This window comes from Scyliorhinus canicula, chromosome 16 (genome assembly GCF_902713615.1).
Source record: "Scyliorhinus canicula chromosome 16, sScyCan1.1, whole genome shotgun sequence".
NCBI lineage: Eukaryota > Metazoa > Chordata > Chondrichthyes > Carcharhiniformes > Scyliorhinidae > Scyliorhinus > Scyliorhinus canicula.
In genome coordinates this window covers 80,692,230-80,719,786 of record NC_052161.1, presented here as the reverse complement: position 1 = coordinate 80,719,786, position 27,557 = coordinate 80,692,230, and the positions used below count along the sequence as shown (strand labels likewise).

Sequence of the window (27,557 nt, the reverse complement as noted above, 5' to 3'; positions counted from 1 at the left end):
GGGACTTGAGGTTGTTTTCGTTAGAGAGGAGAAGGCTGAGAGGTGACTTAATAGAGACACATAAGATAGTCAGATGGTTAGATAGGGTGGACAGTGAGACTCTCTTTCCTCGGATGGTGATGACCAACACGAGGGGACATAGCTTTAAATTGAGGGGTAGTAGATATAGGACAAATGTCAGAGGCAGTTTCTTTACTCAGAGAGTAGTAGGGGTGTGGAACGCCCTGCCTGCAACAGTAGTAGACTCGCCAACTTTAAGGGCATTTAAGTGGTCACTGGATAGACATATGGATGAAAATGGAATAGTGTAGGTCAGATAGGCTTCAGATGGTTTCACAGGTCGGCGCAACATCGAGGGCCGAAGGGCCCGTACTGCGCTGTAATGTTCTATGTTCTATGTTCTATCTGTGAGACTGAGAGCATTCTCGTTAGAGAAAACAGAGAACTTGGCTACTCCCATAGTGGTTGTACCAAAGTCAGAAGGTAGTGTGAGAATATGTGGGGATTATAAGGTAAATTAGGTACTGAAATGTAATCTGCCTGATACTTTACCAAATATGGAGGATCTGGTCATAATGTTGCCTGTCCCTTGTAAATAATTGGTTCTGGTTGGGTGGGACATGGTTTCCAGAAAGGAGATTTATTTATCATACCAAGGCTATAGAGACAGCCAGAATGTAGGGCCAGCCATTGCATGAAAAAATGAACATAGAACATTACAGCGCAGTACAGGCCCTTGGCCCTCGACGTTGTGCCGACTTGTGAAACCCCTCTAAAGTTCCTCTACACTATTCCCTTATCGTCCATATGTCTATCCAATGAACATTTGAATGCGTTTACTGTTGGCGAGTCCACTACTGTTGCAGGCAGGGAATTCCACGCCCTTACTACTCTCTGAGTAAAGAACCTACCTCTGACATCTGTCCTATATCTATCTCTCCTCAATTTAAAGCTATGTCCCCTCGTGCTAAACATCACCATCCGAAGAAAAAGGCTCTCACTGTCCGCCCTATCTCATCTTCTGATCATCTTGTATGCCTCTATTGAGTCACCTCTTAACCTTCTTCTCTCTAACGAAAACAGCCTCAAGTCCCTCAGCCTTTCCTCATAAGATCTTCCCTCCATACCAGGCAACATCTTGGCAAATCTCCTCTGTACCCTTTCGAATGCTTCCACATCCTTCTTATAATGCGGCGACCAGAATAATGACAATACTCCAAATGCAGCCGCACCAGAGTTTTGTACAACTGCAACATGACCTCATGGCTCCGAAACTCAATCCCTCTACCAATAAAAGCTAACATACCGTACGCCTTCTTAACAACCCTCTCAACCTGGGTGGCAACTTTAAGGGATCTATGTACATGGACACCGAGATCTCTCTGCTCATCCACACTACCAAGAATCTTACCATTAGCCCAGTACTCTGTCTTCCTGTTATTCCTTCCAAAATGAATCACCTTACACCTTTCTGCATTAAACTCCATTTGCCACCTGTCCGCCCAGCTCTGCAGCTTATCTATGTCCCTCTGTAACTTGTAACATCCTTCTGCACTGTCCACAACTCCACCGACTTTAGGAATGAACATTTAGGGTTAAAGTTGGAAAGATCTATCAGGAGAAGAGAGTCAGAATCTTTGAAATGGTGGGTGGGACATAGGAGGCCTTAGGGCTGGGCCCATGAGGTCAGAGCATTTGCAGCATTGCTGTGCAAGTTCCCAGTAAACCAATCCAAATGGCCAGACTACAGACTCTCCACTACCCCTCAATCTCTGACTCACGCTGAACCTCCGACTCCACAATTCCCCGCATTGCCGAACTCCCTCCAGAATCTCTGCCACCTACGCCCACCCTCCCTTGCCCCACCCCCACTTTGTTCTACATGTAACAAGAATTACACTTTGTGCAGTGCATTCCTTCAGTTGAGGTTGCTGGTTTTCAAGGATGAATGAAGAGACAGTGCCAGTTAACCATGACTAGTTAACCATGACTAGTTAACCAGGGTTAGCCTTAAATGCAGCACGTTTGCCAGGATTGTGAATCATGAATTGCTGTGAAATTGAATGGAATGAAATTGATTGACATTCTAAAAACATTTTATTATGTCTTCCTCAGATCTGAAGTCATTCAAACAATTATAAAATGTTCGCAGTACATATTTTGGCTTTTTATTTCACAAAACTAACTGATAATCAGTCAAGAAAGGTAAGTGGGTGAGGTGAAGAATGCACGTTATTTGATTTGTTGTGGAGATGTGGGTGGCACAGGGAAGGTTGCTTTATAGTTGTGGGACCCAGTGAAATAAAGACACTGGTTACTTTTGAGCACATTGTCAAGAACAAGGTGTAGACTTGACTCCTAAATTATGGTGACACGTTCCTATTCCCTGAAGACACATTGCTGTCCACTTGCCTAGATGACAGTACCTCAAAGAAGACTATCATTAACAAGAAAAAGGTGACCGCTTGATAGATGCAGGTGTAATACTGAAGGGACAGGTGATTATTGACAAATGTGGCTGCAATGCTGAAGGAACAGGTCATTGTTGACATATATAGAGTAGACAGTCAGAGACGTTTTCCCCGGGTGGAAGAAACCATTACAAGGGGACATAAATTTAAGGTGAATGGAAGATATAGGGGGTGTCAGAGGTAGGTTCTTTACCCAGAGAGTAGTGGGGGCATGGAATGCACTGCCTGTGGAAATAGTTGAGTCGTAAACATTAGGAACCTTGAAGAGGCTATTGGATAGGTACATGGATTACGGTAGAATGATGGGGTGTAGATTAATTTGTTCTTAATCTAGGACGAAAGTTCGGCACAACATCGTGGGCCGAAGGGCCTGTTCTGTGCTGTATTTTTCGATGTTCTATGTTCTATGGGTGTAATAATAATAATATAATTGCTTATCGCCCTTAGTCGCCACATTCCGGCGCCTGTTCAGGAAGGCCGGTACGGGAATTGAATCTGCGCTGCTGGCCTTGTTCTGCATTACAAGTCAGCTGTTTAGCCCACTCTGCTAAACCAGTCCCTGGAATACCGAATGGGATAGGTGATAATTGCGAGATGTGGGTGTAATTTCCTATCCCCTGATGTATTACACCCACATCTGTCAATAATCACTTGACCCTTCGGAATTACACCCACATCAATGGGTGTGGGTGATTATTGACAGATGTGGCTGTAATGCTGAAGTGGACAGGTGTTTATTGACAGCTGTGGGTGTGATGCTGAAGGGACAGGTGATTATTTACAGATGTGTGCGTAATTCCGTAGGGGACAGTTGATTATTGATGTGGGTGCAATTCCGAAGGGACAGGAGATTATTGACAGAAGGGGTGTAATACTGTAGTGGACAGGTGATTATTGACAGATATGTGTGCAATGCTGAAGGGACAGGTGATTATTGACAGATGTGGGTGTAATACTGTAGTGGACAGGTGATTATTGACAGATGTGTGTGAAATGCTACAGGGACAGGTGATTATTTAAACATTTTTTTTTTTACAAATTTAGAGTACCCAATTCATTTTCTTCCAATTAAAGGGCAATTTAGCGTGTTCAATCCACCAACCTTGCAGATCTTTGGGTTCTGGGGGTGAAACCCACACAAACACGGGGTGAACGTGCAAACTCCACACTGGCAGTGACTCAGAGCCGGGATCGAACCTGGGACCTCGGCACTGTGAGACTGCAGTGCGACCACTGCGCCACCATGTTGCCCTGGGACACGTGATTATTGACAGATGTGTGTGAAATGCTGAAGGGTCAGGTGATTACTGATAGATGTGGGTCTGATGCTGATGGGGACAGGTGTTTATTTGCGGATGCAGGTGTAATAGAACATAGAAAAATACAGCACATAACAGGCCCTTCGGCCCACGATGTTTTGCCGAACTTTTGTCCCGGATTAAGAACAAATTAATCTGCACCCCATCGTTCTACCGTAATCCATGTACCTATCCAATAGCCGCTTGAAGGTTCCTAATGTTTCCGACTCGACTACTTCCACTGGCAGTGCATTCCATGCCCCCACTACTCTCTGGGTAAAGAACCTACCTCTGACATCCCCCCTATATCTTCCACCATTCACCTTAAATTTATGTCCCCTTGTAATGGTTTGTTCCACCCAGGGAAAACGTCTCTGACTGTCTACTCTATCTATTCCCCTGATCATCTTATAAACCTCTATCAGGTCGCCTCTCATCCTTCTCTGTTCTAATGAGAAAAGGCCGAGCACCCTCAACCTTTCCTCGTAAGACCTACTCTCCATTCCAGCAACATCCTGGCAAATCTCCTTTGCACCTTTTCCAAAGCTTCCACATCCTTCCTAAAATGAAGCGACCAGAACTGCACACAGTACTCCAAATGTGGTCTGAGCAAGATTTTGTACAGCTGCATCATCACCTTACGGCTCTTAAATTCAATCCCTCTGCTAAGGAACGCGAGCACACAATAGGCCTTCTTCACAGCTCTATCCACTAGAGTGGCAACTTTCAAAGATCTATGAACATAGACCCCAAGATCTCTCTGCTCCTCCACATTGCCTACTGTTAACCCTGTATTCCACATTCATATTTGTCCTTCCAAAATGGATAACCTCACATTTTTCAGGGTTAAACTCCATCTGCCACTTCTCAGCCCAGCTCTGCATCCTATCTATGTCTCTTTGCAGCCTACAACAGCCCTCCTCACTATCCACAACTCCACCAATCTTTGTATTGTCTGCAAATTTACTGACCCACCTTTCAACTCCTTCATCCAAGTCATGAATGAAAATCACAAACAGCAGAGGACCCAGAACTGATCCCTGCGGTAACTGGGCTCCAGGCTAAATGTTTGCCATCCACCACCACTCTCTGACTTCTATCGGTTAGCCAGCTCGTTATCCAACTGGCCAAATTTCCCACTATCTCATGCCTCCTTACTTTCTGCATAAGCCTACCATGGAGAACCTTATCAAATGCCTGACTAAAATCCATGTACACTACATCCACTGCTTTACCTTCATCCATGTGCCTGGTCATCTCCTCAAAGAATTCTTTAAGACTTGTGAGGCAAGACCGACCCCTCACAAATCCATACTGACCATCCCTAATCAAGCAGTGTCTTTCCAGATGCTCAGAAATCCTATCCCTCAGTACCCTTTCCATTACTTTGTCTATCACCGAAGTAAGACTAACTGGCCTGTAATTCCCAGGGTTATCCCTATTCCCTTTTTTGAACAGGGGCACGACATTCGCCACTCTCCAATCCCCTGGTACCACGCCTGTTGACAGTGAGGACGAAAAATCATTGCCAACGGCTCTGCAATTTCATCTCTTGCTTCCCATAGAATCCTTGGATATATCCCGTCAGGCCCGGGGGACTTGTCTATCCTCAAGTTTTTCAAAAGGCCCAACACATCTTCCTTCCTAACAAGTATCTCCTCGAGCTTACCAGTCTGTTTCACACTGTCCTCACCAACAATATGGCCCCCCTCTTTCATAAATACTGAAGAAAAGTGCTCGTTCAAGACCTCTCCTATCTCTTCAGACTCAATACACAATCTCCCGCTACTGTCATTGATTGGACCTACCCTCACTCTAGTCATTCTCATATTTCTCACATATGTGCAAAAGGCCTTGGGGTTTTCCTTGATCCTACCCGTCAAAGATTTTTCATGCCCTCTCTTAGCTCTCCTAATCCCTTTCTTCAGTTCCCTCTTGGCTATCTTGTATCCGTCCAGCACCCTGTCTGAACCTTGTTTCCTCAGCCTTACATAAGTATCCTTCTTCCTCTTAACAAGACTTTCAACCTCTCTTGTCAACCATGGTTCCCTCACTCGACCATCTATTCCCTGCCTGGCAGGGACATACATATCAAGGGCACGTAGTATCTGTTCCTTGAACAAGTTCCACATTTCAATTGTGTCCTTCCCTGACAGCCTATGTTCCCAACTTATGCACTTCAGTTCTTGTCTGACAGCATCGTATTTACCCTTCCCCCAATTGTAAACCTTGCCCTGTTGCTCGCACCTATCCCTCTCCATTACTAAAGTGAAAGTCACAGAATTGTGGTCACTATCTCCAAAATGCTCCCCCATGAACAAATCTATCACTTGCCCTGGTTCATTACCAAGTACCAAATCCAATATGGCCTTCCCTCTGGTCGGACAATCTACATACTGTGTTAGAAAAGCTTCCTGGACACACTGCACAAACACCACCCCATCCAAACAATTTGATATAAAGAGTTTCCACTCAATATTTGGGAAGTTGAAGTCAACCATGACTACTACCCTGTGACTTTTGCACCTTTCCAAAATCTGTTTCCCAATCTGTTCCTCCACATCTCTGCTGCTATTGGGGGCCTATAGAAAACTCCCAACATACTAGTTTAAACTAGTATGCCAGGGGGGTGGGCACCGGAGCAATAGGTCAGAAGGTGAAGGGGGAGAACTAGGGGCCAGTATGGCTTTGAGGAAGAACAGACAGGGCGATGTTGCTGAACACAGCAGGTCTGGTGGCCTGAAGTGCATATGTTTTAATGCAAGTATTACGGGTAAGGCAGATGAACTTAGAGCTTGGATTAGTACTTGGAACTATGATGTTGTTGCCATTACAGAGACATGGCTGAGGAAAGGACAGGATTGGCAGCTAAACGTTCCAGAATTTAGATGTTTCAGGTGGGATAGAGGGGGATGTAAAAGGGGTGGGAGGACACCTCAGAGGGCAGTGAGACTATATGGGTAGAGATCAGGAATATGAAGGGTGCAGTCACAATGTTGGGGGTTTACTATTGGCCTTCCAACAGCCAGCGGGACATAGAGGAACAGATAGGTAGACAGATTTTGGAAAAGAATAAAAACAACAAGGTTGTTGTGATGGGAGACTTCAACTTCCCCAATATTGACTGGGACTCACTTAGTGCTAGGGGCTTAGACGGGGCAGAGTTTGTAAGGAGCATCCAGGAGGGCTTCCGAAAACAATATGTAGATAGTCCAACTAGGGAAGGGACTGTACTGGACCTGGTATTGGGGAATGAGCCCGGCCAGGTGGTAGAAGTTTCAGTCGGGGAGAATTTTGGGAACAGTGACCACAATTCAGTAAGTTTTAAAGTGCTGGTGGACTTTAGGTGATCCGAGGGTGAATGTGCTAAACTGGGGGAAGGTTAATTATAACAATATTAGGCGGGAACTGAAGAACCTAGATTGGGGGCGGATGTTTGAGGGTAAATCAACATCTGACATGTGGGAGGCTTTCAAGTGTCAGTTGAAAGGAATTCAGGACCGGCATGTTCCTGTGAGGAAGAAGGATACAGCAAATTTCGGGAACCTTGGATAACGAGAGATATTGTAGGCCTCGTCAAAAGGGAAAAGGAGGCATTTGTCAGGGCTAGAAGGCTGGGAACAGACGAAGCCTGTGTGGAATATAAGGAAAGTAGGGAGGAACTTAAGCAAGGAGGGCTAAAAGGGAGTCACGAAAAGTCATTGGCAAATAGGATTAAGGAAAATCCCAAGGCTTTTTACATGTACATAAAAAGCAAGAGGGTAGCTTGGGAAAGGGTTGGCTCACTGAAGGATAAGCAAGGGAATCTATGTGTGGAGCCAGAGGAAATGGGCGAGGTACTAAATAAATACTTTGCAGCAGTATTCACCAAAGAGAAGGAATAGCGACTATACTTCCTCAGGAAACTAAGGAAATTCAGCATGTCCACATTAACCCTTACCAACTTTTACATATGCACCATCGAAAGCATCCTATTGGGCTGCATCGCAGTCTGGTATGGCAACTGCTCGGCCCAGGACCGCAAGAAACTTCAGAGAGTCGTGAACACCGCCCAGTCCATCACACGAACCTGCCTCCCATCCATTGACTCCATCTACACCTCCCGCTGCCGGGGGAAAGCGGGCAGCATAATCAAGGATCCCTCCCATCCTGTTTACTCACTTTTCCAACTTCTTCCATCGGGCAGGAGATACAGAAGTCTGAGAACATGCACAAACAGACTCAAAAACAGCTTCTCCCCCACTGTCACCAGACTCCTAAATGACCCTCTTATGGACTGACCTCATTAACACTGCACCCTGTCTGCTTCATCCGATGCCAGTGCTTATGTAGTTACATTGTATATGTTGTGTTGCCCTATTATGTATTTTCTTTTATTCCCTTTTCTTCCCATGTACTTAATGATCTGCTGAGCTGCTCGCAGAAAAATACTTTTCACTATACCTCGGTACACGTGACAATAAACAAATCCAATCCAAATCCAATCCGAATTAGTGGATGTTGAGTCTGGAGAAGGGTGTAGATAGCCTGGGTCACATTGTGATCCAAAAAGACGAGGTGTTGGGCATCCTGAAAAATATTAAGGTAGATAAGTCCCCAGGGCCTGATGGGGTCTACCCCAGAATACTGAAGGAGGCTAGAGAGGAAATTGCTGTGGCCTTGACAAAAATCTTTGGATCCTCACTGTCTTCAGGTGATGTCACGGAGGACTGGAGAATAGCCAATGATGTCCCTTTGTTTAAGAAGGGTAGCAAGGTGTATCCAGTGAACTACAGGCCGGTGAGCCTTACGTCAGTGGTAGGGAAATTACTGGAGAGAATTTTTCATGACAGGATCTACTCCCATTTGGAAGCAAATGGGCGTATTAGTGAGAGGCAGCACGGTTTTGTGAAGGAGACGTCGTGTCTCACTAACTTGACAGAGTTTTTCGAAGAGGTCACAAAGATGATTGATGCAGGTAGGACAGTGGATGTTGTCTATATGGACTTCAGTAAAGACTTTGACAAGGTCCCTCATGGCAGACTAGTACAAAAGATGAAGTCACACGGGATCAGGGGTGAGCTGGCAAGATAGATACAGAACTGGCTCGGTCATAGAAGGCAGAGAGTAGCAACGGAACAGTGCTTTTTTAATTGGAGGTCTGTGACTAGTGATTTTCCACAAGGATCAGTGCTGGGAACTTTGCTTTTCGTAGTATATATAAATGATTTGGACGAAAATGTAACTGGTCTGATTAGTAAGTTTGCAGACGACACAAAGGTTGGTGGAATTGCAGATAGTGATGAGGACTGCCAGAGGATACAGCAGGATTTAGATCGTTTGGAGACTTGGGCGGAGAGATGGCAGATGGAGTTTAATCCGGACAAATGTGAGGTAATGCATTTTGAAAGTCTAATGCAGGTAGGGAATATACAGTGAATGGTAGAACCCTCAAGAGTATTGAAAGTCAGAGAGATCTAGGTGCACAGGTCCACAGGTCACTGAAAGGGGCAACACAGGTGGAGAAGGTAGTCAAGAAGGCATACGGCATGCTTGCCTTCATTGGCCGAGGCATTGAGTATAAGAATTGGCAAATCATGTTGCAGCTGTATAGAACCTTAGTTCGGCCACACTTGGAGTATAGTGTTCAATTCTGGTCGCCACACTACCAGAAGGATGTGGAGGCGTTAGAGAGGGTGCAGAAGAGATTTACCAGGATGTTGCCTGGTATGGAGGGCATTAGCTATGAGGAGCGGTTGAATAAACTTGGTTTGTTCTCACTGGAACGACGGAGGTTGAGGGGCGACCTGATAGAGGTCGACAAAATTATGAGGGGCATTGACAGAGTGGATACTCAGAGCCTTTTTCCCAGGGTAGAGGGGTCAATTACTAGGCGGCATAGGTTTAAGGTGCGAGGTGCAAGGTTTAGAGGAGATGTACGAGGCAAGTTTTTTACACAGAGGGTAGTGGGTGCCTGGAACTCGCTGCCGGAGGGGGTGGTGGAAGCCGGGACGATAGTGACATTTAAGGGGCATCTTGGCAAATACATGAATAGGATGGGAATAGAGGGATATGGACCCAGGAAGTGGAGATGATTGGAGTTTAGTTGGGCAGCATGGTCGGCACGGGCTTGGAGGGCCGAAGGTCCTGTTCCTGTGCTGTACCTTTCTTTGTTCTTTGTTCTATGTAAGGTGACCTCTACTTTCCTATTTCTGACTTCAACCCATACTACCTCAGTCGGCAGATCCTCCACGAACTGCCTTTCTGCAGCTGTTATACTATCGCTAATTAACAATGCCACCCCCCCCCCCCCCCCACCTCTTTTACCACCCTCCCCCACCTCTTTTACCACCCTCCCTAATGTTATTAAAACATCTATAACCAGGAATCTTCATCAACCATTTCTGCCCCTCTTCTATCCAAGTTTCCGTGATGGCCACCACATCGTAGTCCCAAGTACCGATCCATGCCTTAAGTTCACCCACCTTATTCCTGATGCTTCTTGCATTGAAGTATACATACTTCAACCCATCTCCTTGCCTGCTAGTATTCTCCTTTGTCGGTGTTCCCTTCCCCACTGCCTCACTACACGCTTTGGCGTCCTGAATATCGGCTTCCTTAGTTGCTGGACTACAAATCCGGTTGCCATTCCCCTACCAAATTAGTTTAAACCCTCCTGAAGAGTACTAGAAAACCTCCCTCCCAGGATATTGGTGCCCCTCTGGTTCAGATGCAACCCGTCCTGCTTGTACAGGTCCCACCTTCCCTAGAATGTGCTCCAATTATTCAAATACCTGAAGCCCTCCCTCCTACACCATTCCTGTAGCCACGTGTTCAGCTGCACTCTCTCCCTATTCCTAGCCTCGCTATCACGTGGCACAGGCAACAAACCAGAGATGACAACTCTGTCTGTCCTGGCTTTAACTTCCAGCCTAACTCCCTAAACTCGTTTATTACATCCTCACCCCTTTTCCTTCCTACGTCGTTGGTACCAATGTGTACCACGATGTCTGGCTGCTCTCCCTCCCCCTTAAGGATCCTGAAGACACGATCCGAGACATCCCTGGCACCCGGGAGGCAACATACCTTCCGGGAATCTCGCTCGTGACCACATAATCTCCTATCTATTCCCCTAACCATTGAGTCTCCTATTACTATTGCTTTTCTATTTTACCCCCTTCCCTTCTGAGTCCCAGAGCCAGACTCAGTGCGAGAGACCTTGCCGCTAGGGCCTTCCCGTGGTAGGTCACCCCCCAACAGCATCCAAAACGGTATACTTGTTTTGAAGGGGAACGGCCACGAGGAATCCCTGCACTGTCTGCCCGTTTGTTTTCTTTCCCCTGACTGTAACCCAGCTACTCTTGTCCTTACCTTGGCTGTGGTTACCTCCCTGTAACTCTTCTCTATAACCCCCTCTGCCTTCCGGATGATCTGAAGTTCATCCAGCTCCAGCTCCAGTTCCCTAACACGGTCTCTGATGAGCTGGAGTTGGGTTCACTTCCCGCAGATATAGTCAGCAGGGACACCGGTGCTATCCCTCACCACCCATATCCTACAGGAGGAGCATGCAACTGCCCTAGCCTCCATCCCCTCTTACCTTACAGAATATAGCTGCCCTGTGGACCAACTGGAACTCCGCCCTCTGACTCTGCTGCCAGTGAGCTGCACTTTCTGTAAACCCCTGGCTCCCTTCACGCTCTTTGAGGAAATGTAGGAAATGAAATGAAAGGAGCACCTTGCTCCCTCCTCACCTAACTCCCTCAGCCACCAACCTCTCACTATAGCTCTCAAATGCACCCAAAATCAGCCCTCCCTCAGTCACCAAACTCTAACTATAGCACTCAAATGCACCCAAAATCAGCACTCCCTCAGCCACCAAATTCTTACTATAGCACTCAAATGCATCCAAATTCAGCACTCAGTGCAAACATAGTCTGCACTGTAGCTGGCTCACATTTATACTGTGAATCTAGCTATAAGTAGAACCTTTGTTTAAAGCTGATTGAAAATTCACCTTCTTCTAAACCAAACAGCAACTTTTAAGTTAATTAACTAAATAAAAGAAAGACTAGACTTTAGATAAAAATGAACCCTTATTATCCCTCAGTCACCAAACTCTCACTAGAGCACTCAAGTGCACCCAAAATCAGCACTCAGTGAAAACAAGAATGGCACAGGAGATTATTGACAGGTTAGGATGACATACCGAAGTGGACAGGTGATTATTGACAGAAACCAAAGAGAAAATTCTGGAAAATCTCAGCAGGTCTGGCAGCATCTGTAGGGAGAGAAAAGAACTCATGTTTCGAGTCTAGATCATCCTTTGTCAAAGCTGATTATTGACAGATGTAGGTGTAATTCTGGAGGGATAAGTGATTATTGACAGTTGTGGATGTAATAGCGAAGGGGACAGGTAATTATTGACAGGTGTGGGTGTAGTTTATCTGTCTCTCTGTCTCTGTCTCTCTCTCTCTCTCTTTCTTTCTCTCTGTGGTTTCTATCTCTCTCTGTAGTTTCGATCTCTCTGTAGATTCCATCTCTCTCTCTGTAATTTCTCCCTCTCGCTTTGTAATTTCTATCTCTCTCTCTCTAGTTTCTATCCCTCTCCCTGTAGTTTTTTTCTCTCTCTCTCTCTCTCTCTCTCTCTCTCTCTCTCTCTCTCTGTAATTTCTATTTCTCTCTGTAGTTTCTATATCTATTTGTAGTTACACCCTCATTTGTGTCTATCTGTCTTTCTGTAGTTTCACTCTCTTTCTGTAGTTTCACGCTCTCTCTGTAGTTAGTATGTCTATCTCTGTAGATTCTATTTCTATCTGTAGTTACACCCTCATTCGTTTCTATATCTCTCTCTGTATTTTCTCTCTCCCTGCAGTTTCTAACTCTATCTTTCTGTCGTTTCACTCTCTGTAGTTTTACTCTCTCTCTGTAGTTTCACTCTCTCTGTAGTTTCACTCTCTCTGCAGTTTCACTCTCTCTGTAGTTTCACTCTCTCTCTGTAATTTCACTCTCTCTGCAGTTTCACTCTCTCTGTAGTTTCACTCTCTCTCTAGTTTCACTCTCTCTCTGTAGTTTCACTCTCTCTCTCTGTAGTTTAACTCTCTCTCTCTGTAGTTTAACTCTCTCTGCAGTTTCTCTCTCTCTCCGTAGTTTCACTCAATCTCTGTAGCTTCACTCTCTGTCGTTTCACTCTCTCTGCAGTTCACTCTCTCTGTAGTTTCATTCTCTCTGTAGTTTCACTCTCTGTAGTTTCACTTTCTCTATGTAGTTTCACTCTCTCTGTAGTTTCACTCTCTGTAGTTTCACTCTCTGTAGTTTCACTCTGTGTAGTTTCACTCTCTCTGTAGTTTCACTCACTCTGTAGTTTCACTCTCTCTGTAGTTTCACTCTCTCTGTGTAGATTTATTCTCTCCCTCTCTGTAGATTAACTCTCTGTAGTTTCACTCTCTCCCTGTAGTTTCACACTCTCTGTAGTTTCACTCTCTCTCTGTAGTTTCACTCTCTCTCTGTAGTTTCACTCTCTCTCTGTAGTTTCACTTTCTCTCTCTGTAGATTCACTCTCTCTCTCTGTAGATTCACTCCCTGTAGTTTCACTCTCTCCCTGTAGTTTCACTCTCTCTCTGTAGTTTATATCCTTTTCTCTATAGTTTATATCCTTTTCTCCATAGTTTCTATCCCTTTCTCTGTCGTTTCTCTCTCTCTCTGTGTATTTTCTCTCCCGTTGCAGTTTCTCTCTCTGTAGTTTCATTCTCTCTGTAGTTTCACTCTCTCTGTAGTTTCACTCTCTCTGTAGTTTCACTCTCTCTCTGTAGTTTCACTTTCTCTCTCTGTAGTTTCACTCTCTCTCTCTGTAGTTTCACTCTCTCTCTGTAGTTTCATTCTCTCTGTGTAGTTTTATTCTCTCTCTGTAGTTTCACTCTCTCTCTCTGTATTTTCTCTCCCGTTGCAGTTTCTCTCTCTCTGTAGTTTCTCAATCTGACCCTGACGTTTCACTCTCTCAGTGGATTCTCTCCCTCTATGTAGTCTCTCTCTCTCACTGTCTCTCTCTCTCTCACTCTCTCTGTAGTTTCTCTCTTTCTCTGTAGTTTCTATCTTTTTGTCGATTCAATCTCATTCTCTCTGTTGTTTCTCTATATCTCTTTCTCTGTATTTGCTCTCTCCCTGCAACTCTCTCTATAGTTTCTATCTCTTTCTGTATTTCTGTCTCTCTCTCTGTATTTTCTCTCTTACTGTAGTTTCACTCTCTCTCAGTGGTCTATACCTCTTTTTGTAGTTCCTATCTCTCTCTCTCTTTATCTTTTTCTCTGTAGTTTCTATCTCTCTCTGGTTATCATTTCTCTCTCTACATATGTACTTTCTATCTTTCTCTGCAGATGCTCTCTCACTCTGTGGTTTATCTCTCTCTGTAGTATCTCTTTCTCTGTGTAGTTTCTCTCTCTGTCTGTAGTTTCTCTCTCTCTGTTGATTCTATCTCTTTCTCTCTGTAGTTTCTCTCTCCCTCTGTAGTTACATAAAACATAGAACAGTACAGCACAGAACAGGCCCTTCGGCCCTCGATGTTGTGCCGAGCATTGTCCGAAACCAAGATCAAGCTATCCCACTCCCTGTCATTCTGGTGTGCTCCATGTGCCTATCCAATAACCGCTTGAAAGTTCCTAAAGTGTCCGACTTTACTATCACAGCAGGCAGTCCATTCCACACCCTAACCACTCTCTGAGTAAAGAACCTACCTCGGACATCCCTCCTATATCTCCCACCCTGAACCTTATAGTTATGCCCCCTTGTAACAGCTCCATCCACCCGAGGAAATAGTCTCTGAATGTCCACTCTATCTATCTCCCTCATCATCTTATAAACATAGAACATTACAGCGCAGTACAGGCCCTTCGGCCCTTGATGTTGCGCCGACCTGTGAAACCACTCTAAAGCCCATCTACACTATTCCCTTAACATCCATATGTCTATCCAATGACCATTTCAATGCCCAGTAAGAAGTCTTACAACACCAGGTTAAAGTCCAACAGGTTTGTTTCAAACACGAGCTTTCGGAGCACGGCTCCTTCTTCAGGTGAATGTGTATTTCTCTCTCTGTAGAAGGAGCCGTGAGAAGGACCTGAAGAAGGAGCCGTGCTCCGAAAGCTCGTGTTTGAAACAAACCTGTTGGACTTTAACCTGGTGTTGTAAGACTTCTTACTGTGCTCACCCCAGTCCAACGCCGGCATCTCCACATCATTTCAATGCCATTAATGTTGGTGAGTCCACTACTGTTGCAGGCAGGGCATTCCACACCCTTACTACTCTCTGAGTAAAGAACCTACCTCTGACATCTGTCCTATATCTATCTCCCCTCAATTTAAAGTTATGTCCCCTTGTGCTAGCCATCACCATCTGAGGAAAAAGGCTCTCACTGTCCACCCTATCTAATTCTCTAATCATCTTGTATGCCTCAATTAAGTCACCTCTTAACCTTCTTCTCTCTAACGAAAACAGCCTCAAGTCCCTCAGCCTTTCCTCATGAGATCTTCCCTCCATACCAGGCAACATCCTGGTAAATCTCCTCTGCACCCGTTCCAATGCTTCCACATCCTTCCTATAAGCGGCGACCAGAACTGCACACAATACTCCAAATGCGGCCGCACCAGAGTTTTGTACAGCTGCAATATGACCCCATGGCTCCGAAACTCAATCCCTTTACCAATAAAAGCTAACACACCGTACGCCTTCTTAACAACCCTCTCAACCTGGGTGGCAACTTTCAGGGATCTATGTACATGGACACTGAGATCTCTCTGCTCATCCACACTACCAAGAATCTTACCATTAGCCCAGTACTCTGTCTTCCTGTTACTCCTTCCAAAATGAATCACCTCTCACTTTTCTGCATTTGCCACCTCTATTAAGTCACCTCTCATCCTCCTCCGCTCCGAAGTGAAAAGCGCCCGCTCCCGCAACCTTTCCTCATAAGACCTATCCTGCAAACCAGGCAGCATTCTGGTAAATTTCCTTTGCACCCTTTCCAATGCTTCCACATCCTGAGGTGACCAGAACTGCACACAATACTCCAAATGTGGTCTCACCAGGGTCATGTACAGTTGCAGCATAACCCCGGGGCTCTTAAACTCAAGCCCCCTATACTGTCGAATTTTTGAATTAAAAGTTCCTAAATCTGTACACTGGAGAGAGAAAGAGAGAGAGAGAGAGAGACAAAGAGAGGGTGGAGGGAGAGAGAGAGAGAGAGAGAGAAAGAGAGGGTGGAGGGGGAGAGAGAGAGAGAGACAAAGAGAGGGTGGAGGGAGAGAGAGCCACTGTTTTAAAATCCATCCTCCCCTTGTGAAGTTGGTGGGAGAGGGACGCGATTTGAAAGTTGCTTAAGGTGAAGTTTTATTCCTGGATGACCTTAGTGACCACAATTTGGTGTCTTTCACTATTGCAATGGAGAGGGATAGGGCCATACGGCAAGGCAAGGTTTATAATTGGGGGAGGGGTAATTATGATGTGATTAGGCAAGAATTAGGGAGCATAAGATGGGAACAGAAACTGTCAGGGAAAGGCACAAATGAAAAGTGGAGCTTGTTCAAGGAACAAATACTGCGTGTCCTTGATAGGTATGTACCTGTCAGGCAGGGAGGAGATGGCTGTGTGAGAGAACCATGGTTCACAAAAGAGGTTGAATGTCTTGTCAAGAGGAACAAGATAGCATGATCTTGGTTTTGGCCAAGGCTCGGAACAACATCGAGGGCCGAAGGGCCTGTTCTGTGCTGTACTGTTCTTTGATAAACGCTAACACACTATAAGCCTTCTTTACAGCTCTATCCACTTGAGTGGCAACCTTCAGAGATCTGTGGACATGAACCCCAAGATCTCTCTGTTCCTCCACATTCCTCAGAACCCTGTCGTTGACCCTGTAATCCACATTCAAATTTTTTCTACCAAAATGATTCACCTCGCACTTTTCAGGGTTAAACTCCATCTGCCATTATTCGGCCCAGTTCTGCATCCTATCAATGTCTCTTTGCAGCCTACAATAGCCCTCTACCTCATCCACTACTCCACCAATCTTGGTGTCATCAGCAAATCTACTGACCCACCCTTCAACCCCCTCCTCCAAGTCATTGATAAAAATCACAAATAGCAGAGCACCCAGCACTGATCCCTGTGATACACCGCTGGTAACTGGTCTCCAGTCTGAAAATTTACCATCTACCACCACCCTCTGTCTTCTATGTAATAGCCAGTTACTTATCCAATTGGCCAAATTTCCCTCTATCCCACACCTCCTTACTTTCTTCATAAGCTGACCATGGGGAACCTGATCAAACGCCTAAGCTGCATCTTCCCAAATGGTCATAAATCCTATCCTTCAGGACCTTTTCCATTAACTTACCAACCACCAAAGTAAGACTAACAGGCCTATAATTACCAGGGTCATTCCTATTCCCTTTCTTGAACAGAGGAACAACATTTGCCACTCTCCAGTCCTCTGGCACTATCCCCGTGGACAGTGAGGACCCAAAGATCAAAGCCAAAGGCTCTGCAATCTCATCCCTTGCCTCCTAAAGAATCCTTGGATATATCCCATCTGGCCCAGGGGACTTGTCGACCCTCAGGTTTTGCAAAATTGCTAATACATCCTTCCTCAGAACATCTACCTCCTCCAGCCTACCCACCTGTATCACACTCTCATCCTCAAAAACATGGCCCCTCTCCTTGGTGAACACTGAAGAAAAGTATTCATTCAATGTCTCTCCTATTTCTTCTGACTCCATGCACAAGTTCCCACTACTGGGGAGCACCCTCGATCGTCTCTCTCTGTCTGTATTTTCTCTCTCCCTGCAGTTTCTACCTCTCTCTTTGTGTAATTTCACTCTCTCTGCAGCTTCTCTCTCTTTCTGTAGTTTTACTCTCTCTCTCTGGTTTCTGCCTCTTTCTGTAGATCTACTTTCACGCGGAGGCGGCGTGAATCCCGCCCCTGCCGGCTGCCGAATTCTCCGGCACTGGGGATTTGGCGGGGGTGGGAATCGTGCCATGCCGTTCGGCGGCCGCTAGAAGCGCCCCTCCCCCCGTCGATTCTCCGACCCGCGATGGGCCAAGTGGCCGCCCGTTTTCGGCCGGTCCCGCCGGTGTAAATTAGTGTAGGTAGTTACTGGCGGGACCTGGTTGGCCTCCGGCAGCCTCCGGCAGCCTCCGGGGTCCTCGTGAGGGTGCAGGGGGATCTGACCCCGAAAGGTGCCCCCACGGTGGCCTGGCCCGCGATCAGGGCCGACCGATCCGCAGGTGGGTCGGGTGCCTTGGGGGCACTCTATTCCTCCGTGTCAGCTGGTGTAAAAGTCCACGATGGCCGAAGTGGAGATGAACCCCCCTCCCACCCCACGTATGCGCTGGGATGACGGCAGCACACGGTGGCGCTCCTGCGCATTCCCCAACTCGCCCCGGCGGCGGAGGCCCTTCGGCGCAGGTTGGCATGGCGCCAAGCCCCTTCCGCGCCACTCCGGAGGATTCCGCACCTTCGGGGAGGCCCGTGCTGGAGTGGTTCATGCCGGGACCGCCCGCCCCGCCGGATAGGGGGAGAATCCCGCCCTCTATCTCTCTTTGTGGTTTCCCCCCCTCTCTCTGTAGTTTCTATCTCTCTCTCTGTAGTTTCTGTCTATCTCTTTGGAGTTTCTCTCTGTAGATTCTGTCTCTCTCTCTGTAGAATTTCCCTCTCTCCCTGTAGTTTCTCGCTCTATAGTTTTGCTCTCTGTGTGTAGTTTTTCTGTAGTTTCTATCTCTGTGTCTGTATATTCTATCTGTCTCCTGTAGAATCTGTCTCTCTCCTGTAGTTTTTGTTTCTCTCGCTCTCTGTTGTTTCTTTCTCTCTCTCTCTCCCTCTCTGTTTTTTCTCTCTCCCTGCAGTTTCAAACTCTCTCTGTAGTTTCTATATCTTTCTGTAATCTCACTCTCTCTGTAGTTTTTCTCTCTCTCTTTCTGTGTTTCTACCTAGAACATAGAACATAGAACATTACAGCGCAGTACAGGCCCTTAGGCCCTCAATGTTGCGCCGTCCTGTGAAACCCCTCTAAAGTCCCTCTACACCAGGGGTGGGCAAACTTTTCTGTGCAAGGGCCACATTCACAAATTCACAATTTTAAAGGGCCCCATAGCATATAAAGTAAAATAATTAATATTTAAAATAGCCAAAATAAAAGGTTTTTAAAGAAAAAAAAAGCAATTAATTTTTATTAATTAATATTTTAAAGTAGAAACTTTACATGAAACACATTTATTTGAAAAATAAAGTAACTCAGTTTAAAGAAAAAAAAACAATTAATTTTTATTAATGAATATTTTAAAGTAGAAACTTCACATGAAACACATGTTGTGCCGAGCAATGATCACCCTACTCAAGTCAACGTATCCACCCTATACCAGTAACCCAACAGCACCCCCCATTAACCTTAATAAAAAAAAAATAAAATAAAAAATTTTTTTTTTTTTTTTAATGACTTGATCTTAGTGGGCCACATAAAGACCTTTGGCGGGCCGTAGTTTGCCCACCTCTGCTCTACACTATTCCCTTATTGTCCATATGCCTATCTAATGATCATTTGAATGCGTTTAGTTTTGGCAAGTATCACAGTATCACCTCTCTCACAGTATTGATTCTCTCTCTGTGTAGTTTCTACCTTTCTCTATAGTTTCTATCTCTCTCTTTAATTTATTGCTCTCTCTCTCTGTAGTTTCTCTCTCTGTAGTTTCTCTCTCTGTAGTTTATATCTCTCTCATTAGTTTATATCTCTCTCTTTGTAATTTCTCCCTCTCCCTTGGTCGTTTCAATATCTCTCTCTGTAGTTTCTTACTCTCTCTGTAGTTTCTTACTCTCTCTGTAGTTTCTTACTCTCTCTGTAGTTTCTTACTCTCTCTGTAGTTTCTAACTCTCTCTCTGTAGTTTTTGTCTCTCTCTCTATAGGTTTTATCTCTCTCTGTAGTTTCTCTCTCTCAGTGTTGTTTTTCTCTCTATAGATTCTATCTGTCTCCCTTCAGTTTTTTTCTCTCTCTCTGTGGTTTCCCTCTCCCTGTATTTTCTCTCTCTCCCTGTAGTTTCTCTCTATATAGATTCTCTCCCTCTCTCTCTGTAGTTTATCTCTCTGTATTTTCTCTCTCTCTCTCTGTAATTTCTCTCTGTCAATTCTATATCTATGTAGTTTCTCTGTCCATCTGTAGTTTCTCTCTCTCTTTCATTTCTCTCTCTCTGTAGTTTCTCCCACTCCCCCTGTAGTTTCTCTCTTTCTCTCTCTGTAGATTCTCTCTCTATGTAGTTTCTCTCTCACTGTAGATTCTATCTCTCTCCCTGTAGTTTTTTGATCCTCTCTCTATAATTTCTGTCTCTCTATCTGTATTTGCTCTCTTTCTGTAGTTTTCAATCTCTCCCTGTAGATTCTATATCTCCCTGTCGTTTTTCTCTCCCTGTCTCTATAGTTTCTATCTATCTCTCTGTATTTTCTCCCTCTCTCTGTAGTTTCTCTCTCGCTGTAGATTATATCTCTCTCTGTAGTTTCTCCCTCCCTCTGTAGATTATATCTCTCTCTGTAGTTTCTCCCTCCCTCTGTAGATTCTATCTCTCTGTGAAGTTTCTCTCTCTCTCCGATTCTATCTCTTTCTCTGTTGTTTCTCTGTCTCTCTCTGTATTCTCTCTCTCTGTATTCTCTCCCTCTCTCTGGTTTCTCCCTCGTTCGTTTCTGTATCTATCTCTGTATTTTCTCTTTACCTACAGTTTCTAACTCCCTCTGATAGCGTATCTCTCTCTCTCGCTCTCTCTGTAGTTTCTATCTTGCTCTCTGTAGTTTTTTTCTCTCTCTCTATAATTTGTATCTCTCTACGTAGTCTCTCTCTCTCTCTGTGGTTTCTCTCTCTCTCTGTAGATTCTCCCTCTCTTTCCTTTCTCTCCTTCTCTCTATAGTTTTTCTCTGTCTCTGTAGTTTCTCTCTCTCTCTTTCTGTAGTTTCACTCTCTCACTGTGGTTTCTACCTCTCTCTGTAGTTTCTGTCTATCTCTGTAGTTTCTATCTCTCTCTCTGTAGTTTATATATCTCTCTGTGTAGTTTTTCTCTCATTGTCGTTACTCTCTCTCTATAGATTCTCTCTCTCCCTCTGTAGTTTCTCTCACTCTGTAGATTCTGGTCTCGATTCTCCCAAAATGGGTCTAAGTCCCCATGCCGTTGTAAAACACAGTCCCCAGTTTCCTGAAACAAATAAAAGTTGATTCACTTGCTTTCAGGGGGCTAGCAGGGACCCGGAGTGCTTAATACAGCTTTGGCTGCGGATATGGGCCCCCGCATGTCCGTCTTCAAGTCACGTCGGCAGGCTCCAGCGGCCGTGCCGAGCGCCATGGTCGACTCGGAACGTGGAGGCAACTCTGTAATTTAGGTTCCCCCGATCAGCCGCACGATCCTGTATCGGATCAGCCCGAGCTGAGCCCCGGCCGCCCATAAGGTCCCACCTGGTGCCTAATCCCCCGGCCCCTCACCAGGGTAGCCGCGGACTGAGTCCACAACCGCCATGCGAGAGTCCCGACCGGCCAGACAATGTTAGTTCTACGCTGTCGGGATCTCGGCCGGTCTGGAGCACAGTATCTCTGGACGGGCCACCTTATGCTGCAAGGCACAATTTGCGGATGAATCAAGCCATGCATTCATCCTGTCTATCCTGTCATTCCTACTCTGACTAGCATGTGACACTGGTAGCAATCCCGAGATTACTACCTTTGAGGTCCTACTTTTTAGTTTATCTCCTAACTCCCTCAATTCAACATGTAGCACCTCATCCCATTTTTTACCTAAATCGTTGCTGCCTATGACAGCTACCATGACAGCTGGCTGTTCACCCTCCCCCTTTAGAATGTCCTGTATCCGCTCTGACATATCCAGGACCCTTGCACCTGGGAGGCAACATACCTTCTTGGAGTCTCGTTTGTGTCCACAGAAACGCCTCTCTACTCCACTTAATTGAATCCCCTTTCACCACAGCTCTACCACTCTTTTTCCTGCCCTACTGTGCAGAGGAGCCAACGACGGTGCCATGAACTTGGCTACTGCTGTCTTCCCCTGGTGAGTCATCTCTCCCAACAGTATCCAAAACTGTGGGCGGAATTCTCCGCTCCCGCGATAAATCGGGAAGGCCGTCGTGAACTCGGCTGAGTTTCACGACGGCCTCGGAGGCCGCTCCTCGCACCTAATTCACCCCCACCTAGGGGGCTCGGAGCGGCGCTCCGTAAATCCCCACAAGCTTCAAACGCCACTTTGGCGCCCATGTTCACCAGGTGTGGTTGCCGCCATCGTGAACCGGCCGGGAACGGCAGGCCGCTCGGCCCATCCGGGCCGGAGAATCGCCGGTTGCCGTGAAAAAACGGGAGAATCGCAGGGGGCGCCGGGGGGGGGGGGGGGGGGGGGGGGGGTGGTGTCGTGAGTCGCCCGGCCCTCCCGCGATTCTCCCACCCATCGTGGGGAGCAAAGAATTCCGCCCATATACCTGTTTTGGAGGGAGATGGCCACAGGGACCCCTGCACTGTCTTCCTGCTCTTTCTCTGTTTGATGGTCACCCATCTGTACACTTTATCTGCGGTGTGACCAACTTGCTAAACGTACTATCCAGAACTTCCTCCGCATCATGGATGCTCCTAAGTGAGTCCATCCGCAGTTCTAATAGCCGTCAAGTGGTCTAACAGGAGCTGCAGTTGGTCACGCTTCTTGCACGTGAAGGAGTCAGGGTCAGTGGACTACTCCCTGAACTCCCACATCGTACACGAGGAGCATGACACGGGTCTGGGATCTCCTACCATGTCTTAGACCTTAGGTTAACTCATACAACTACAATGCAAAAAAAAAGAAGAAAAACAAAAGGATAGACAAATGAAAAGAAAAGAACTACTTACTGGTCACCACTACTTACCAGTTAGATTCAAATTTAGCAGGTCTCTTCTTGGCCAATCTAATCCAGCCCTTCTGTGACGTCACTTTTCAGTTTCTCCCCCACTAAAACCTAACATTCACCATTTACCTGCTTATTTTCCCAAGAAAATAGTCAGTCCAACCACTCGTCTCCGCTAGGCTCCTGAAAAGCCAGAAGACAGAAAACAAATCGAAAGGGAAAAAGCACCTCCTCCCGCTCTGCACTGAATTACCGCCCTGCTCCATATTACCAAGTGCCAATCCTCACATGGGCTCTCTCTCACTCAGGCTGTCTTAACTTCAATATGCGCAAAGCTTACCTCTACCTCTCTTTTGTAATTTTTGCCTCATCCTGTAGTTTCTCTCTCTCTGTAGTTTCTCTCTCTCTGTAGTTTCTCTCTCTCTCTTGCTCTCGCTCTCTCTCTCTCTCTCTCTCTCTCTCTGTCTCTCTGTCTCTCTCTGTCTCTCTCTCTCTCTGTCTCTCTTTTTTTTTCTCTCTCTCTCTCTCTCTGTAGTTTCTCTCTATCAGAAGTTTCTATCTCTCCCTCTGTAGATTCTCTCTCTCTGTAGTTTCTTTGTCACTCTCTATAGTTTATCTCTCTCTGTGTAGTTTCTCTCTATAGATTCAATCTCTGGCCAGGATTCTCCCCTACCTGACGGGGCGGGGCGTCCCGGCGTGTCGGAGTGGCGTGAGCCACTCCGGCGTCAGGCCGCCCCAAAGGTGCGGCGGCGTAAGTCCGCGCATGCACCGGAGTGTCAGCGGCTGCTGGCGTCATACCGGCGCATGCGCAGGGGAGGGGGTCTTTTCTGCCTCCGCCATGGTGAAGGCCATGGTGGTGGTGGAAGAAAAAGAGTGCCCCCCACGGCATAGGCCCGCGTGCCAATCGTTAGGCCCCGATCGCAGGCCAGGCCCCCGCGGGGGCACCCCCCCCGGGGTCAGATCACCCCGCGCGCCCCCCGGGGTCAGATCGCCCCGCGCGCCCCCCGGACTCCGGTGCTCGCCCACGCCACCAATCCCGCCGGTCAGGTAGGTGGTTTAAACCACACCGGCGGGAGAGGCCTGTCAGCGGTAGGACTTCGGCCCATCGCTGGACGGAGAATTGCCGTGGGGGGCCTGCCGACTTGCGCAGGGGGCCCGCCGACCGGTGCAGCGCGATTCCCGCCCCTGCCGAATCTCGGGGGGGTGGAGAATTCGGGACACGGCGGGGGCGGGATTGACGCCGGCCCCGTCCTCTCTCTCTCCATAGTTTCTCTCACTCTGTAATTTCCCCCTCTCTCTCTCTCAGTAGTTTCTTCCTCTCTGTAGCTTCTCTCTCGTGGTTAATTCTACCTCTCTGTAGGTTCTATCTCTCTCCCTGTTTAGCTTTCTCTCGATCTCTCTATAGTTCTCTTGCTCTCTCTCTTGCTCTCTCTCTCCCCCTCCCTCTCTCCATCTCTTCCTTGTTCCCACTCTCCCTCTCACTCTCTCCAGTTTCTCTCTCTCCATCTCGAGGTTCTATCCCTCTCTGTCAATTCTTTCTCTCTCTTTCTGTGTTTTTCTTCTCTCTCTCTGTAGTTTCTCTCCCTCAGTAGATTATGTCACTATCTCTGTGGTTTATCCCCCTCTCTCTGTAGTTTCTCTCTCTCTCTGTAGATTCTATCTCCTCTCTCTAGTTTCTCCCTCTGTCTGTAGTTTCTATCTCTCTTTGGTTTCTCTCTCTCTCTGTAGATTATATCTCCCTCTGTAGTTTCTCCCTGACTCTCAGTAGTATCTCTCTCTGTGTAGAGTCTCTCTCTCTGTGTAGGTTCTCTGTTATGGGCCAGGGTTTAGAAAACTCCAAAGTATATCATGGAGTTCACCTGACCCACGACTTTTAATAGATTTTGGTTACGTGGAGCACAAGGGTCCACTCTCCAGGTGATATACAACAGAGACCTTAAGTATTTTTCAAACAAAACAATGTTTATTCTATGAACCCAGTTAACATTTTATAAACACACAGTAAACATCTTATCAACTACCAACACTGATACCCCCCCACAAGATACAAGACTCTGTAGGTAACCCTTAATACCTTTCCCAGGAACATCCAAAAGTTAAACCCTTTTTACAAAGATGGCAGGTTTAAATTCTCTACAGAATCAGTTATTACTTTGAAATTATCAAGTGAGCTATTTGGGCAGCATGGTAGCATTGTGGATAGCACAATTGCTTCATAGCTCCAGGGTCCCACGTTCGATTCCGGCTTGGGTCACTGTCTGTGTGGAGTCTGCACATCCTCCCCATGTGTGCATGGGTTTCCTCCGGGTACTCCGGTTTCCTCCCACAGTCCAAAGATGTGCAGGTTAGGTGGATTGGCCATGATAAATTGTCCTTAGTGTTGGGTAGAGTTACTGGGTTATGGGGATAGGGTGGAGGTGTTGACCTTGGGTAGGGTGCTTTTTCCAAGAGCCGGTGCAGACGCGATGGGCCGAATGGCCTCCTTCTGCACTGTAAATTCTTTGATTAATCTATGAGCTGAAGACATTCTTTATCTTGTAGAGAGAGAGATCAGAACATATTATTGCTTTGAATGCAGCTCTCCAACTCTGGAAATTAAACCAAAAACTGAGCCACAAAGGAGATTTTCAGCTCAAAACAAAAGTAAAAAGACAGACAGACAGCCCAGCTCCACCCACACACTGACATCACTGCAGCTATTTGATAAACACCCATTTCTTAAAGGTACATCCACCTGCCACCTCCCCCCAAGAAAAAAACATACAATCAGACAGGGTCGATCAACTTCAAGATGGTTTCATTTTCTGACATCACTTCAGTAATATGAGCTGCTCGATTTCCTAAGGGTACATTGCTTAAACATCCATTTCTTAAAGGTACTCTCACATGACACTATCTATATCTCTGTAGTTCCCTCTCTCTGCTGATTCTATCTCTTTCTCTGTAGTTTCTAGCTCTCTCTGCAGTTTCTATATCTCGCTGTGAATTGTATCTCTCTCTCTTTTTCTGAGGTCATTCTTTCTCTCCCTCTCTGTAGTTTCTCTCTCTCAGTAGATTCTGTCTCTATCTCTGTAGTTTCTCCCACTATCTCTGTAGTTCTATCTTTCTCTCTGTAGTTGCTTTGTCTCTCTTTCTCTCTGTAGTATCTATCTCTTGCTCTGTAATTTCTATCTCTCTCTTTAGTTTTGCTCCCTCACTGTAGTTTCTATCTCTCCCCGTAGTTTCTATCTCTCTCTCTGTAGTTTCTATCTCTCTCTCCCTCTCTCTCATTTCTATCTCTGTATATTCTATCTGTCTGTGTAGTTTCTCCCTCTCTCTGTATTTTGTATCTCTCTCGCTAATGTTTCTCTCTCTATGTAGTTTCGATCTCTCCCTTTGTAGTTTCTCTCTGTGTAAATTATATCCCTCTCTGTAGTTTCTATCTCTCTCTTCCTGTGGTTTCTCTCACTCTCTCTCCCTGTAGTGGCATCTGCAGTGGAGGCAATGGGGGGCGACGGTGTCGGACATGGGTCAATGGTTGCAAGGTACTGGGGCATTCTGTGCAGGCAGGGGCTGAGGCCCAGGACAGGGCTGCCCTCTTACAGACAACCGTCTGCCGGAGCCATCTGGAGATTGCAGCGGCGCTACTCACAGCAGGCCATTGCTGAGAGCGTCGGCGGCATTGTGCAGGGGTCACACAGACACAGAGGGTGGTGATCCAGTCCCATTGGAAGGTGGCCCACTCACTGTCTGATGTGACACAGACCCTCAGGGTGGTAGTACAGTCCCGGATGGAGATGGCCCTGTGCTCCATGGCCACAAATTTCTATTTTGCTCTTTGTAGTTTCTCTCTTTCTGTAGATTTTCTCTCAATCTGTAGTTTCTATCTCTTTTTCTCTGTAGTTTCTCTCTCTCAGTGTAGTTTCTCTCTTGCTTCTAGCTCTCTCTGTAGTTTCTATCTCTTTCTCTGTAGTTTCTATCTCTCTCTCTGCAGATTCTATCTCTCTACCCGTACATTCTCTCTCTCTCTGTAGTTTCTCTCTCTCTGTAGTTTCTCTCTCTCTGTAGTTTCTCTCTCTCTGTAGTTTCTCTCTCTGTAGTTTCTCTCTCTCTCTAGTTTCTTTCTCTGTAGTTTCTCTCTCTGTAGTTTCTCTCTCTCTCTGTAGTTTCTCTCTCTGTAGTTTCTCTCTCTCTCTAGTTTCTCTCTCTCTCTCTAGTTTCTCTCTCTCTAGTTTCTCTCTCTCTCTAGTTTCTCTCTCTCTGTAGTTTCTCTCTGTAGTTTCTCTCTCTCTGTAGTTTCTCTCTCTCTGTAGTTTCTCTCTCTCTGTAGTTTCTCTCTCTGTAGTTTCTCTCTCTCTCTAGTTTCTCTCTCTGTAGTTTCTCTCTCTGTAGTTTCTCTCTCTCTCTCTGTAGTTTCTCTCTCTGTAGTTTATCTCTCTGTAGTTTCTCTCTCTAGTTTCTCTCTCTCTAGTTTCTCTCTCTCTGTAGTTTCTCTCTCTGTAGTTTCTCTCTCTCTCTGTAGTTTCTCTCTCTGTAGTTTCTCTCTCTCTCTGTAGTTTCTCTCTCTGTAGTTTCTCTCTCTCTCTAGTTTCTCTCTCTCTGTAGTTTCCCTCTCTCTCTGTAGTTTCTCTCTCTCTGTAGTTTCTATCTCTCTCTCTCAAGTTTCTCTCTCTCTCTGTAGTTTCTCTCTGTAGTTTCTCTCTCTCTGTAGTTTCTCTCTGTAGTTTCTCTCTCTCTGTAGTTTCTCTCTCTCTGTAGTTTCTCTCTCTGTAGTTTCTCTCTCTCTCTAGTTTCTTTCTCTGTAGTTTCTCTCTCTGTAGTTTCTCTCTCTCTCTGTAGTTTCTCTCTCTGTAGTTTCTCTCTCTTTCTAGTTTCTCTCTCTCTCTAGTTTCTCTCTCTCTAGTTTCTCTCTCTCTCTAGTTTCTCTCTCT

At 46.1% G+C, this 27,557-nt stretch overlaps 1 long non-coding RNA gene across 1 annotated transcript in view; it reads left to right on the top strand.

Moving 5' to 3' along the window:
• Positions 1-2,128: 2,128 nt before the first annotated feature.
• Positions 2,129-27,557, top strand: part of LOC119979322 — a 101,282-nt gene continuing 75,853 nt past the window's right edge. Inside the window, exon 1 of the long non-coding RNA XR_005463701.1 lies at positions 2,129-2,205. This is a non-coding gene — a long non-coding RNA (uncharacterized LOC119979322). The remainder of the gene's footprint in view (positions 2,206-27,557) is intronic.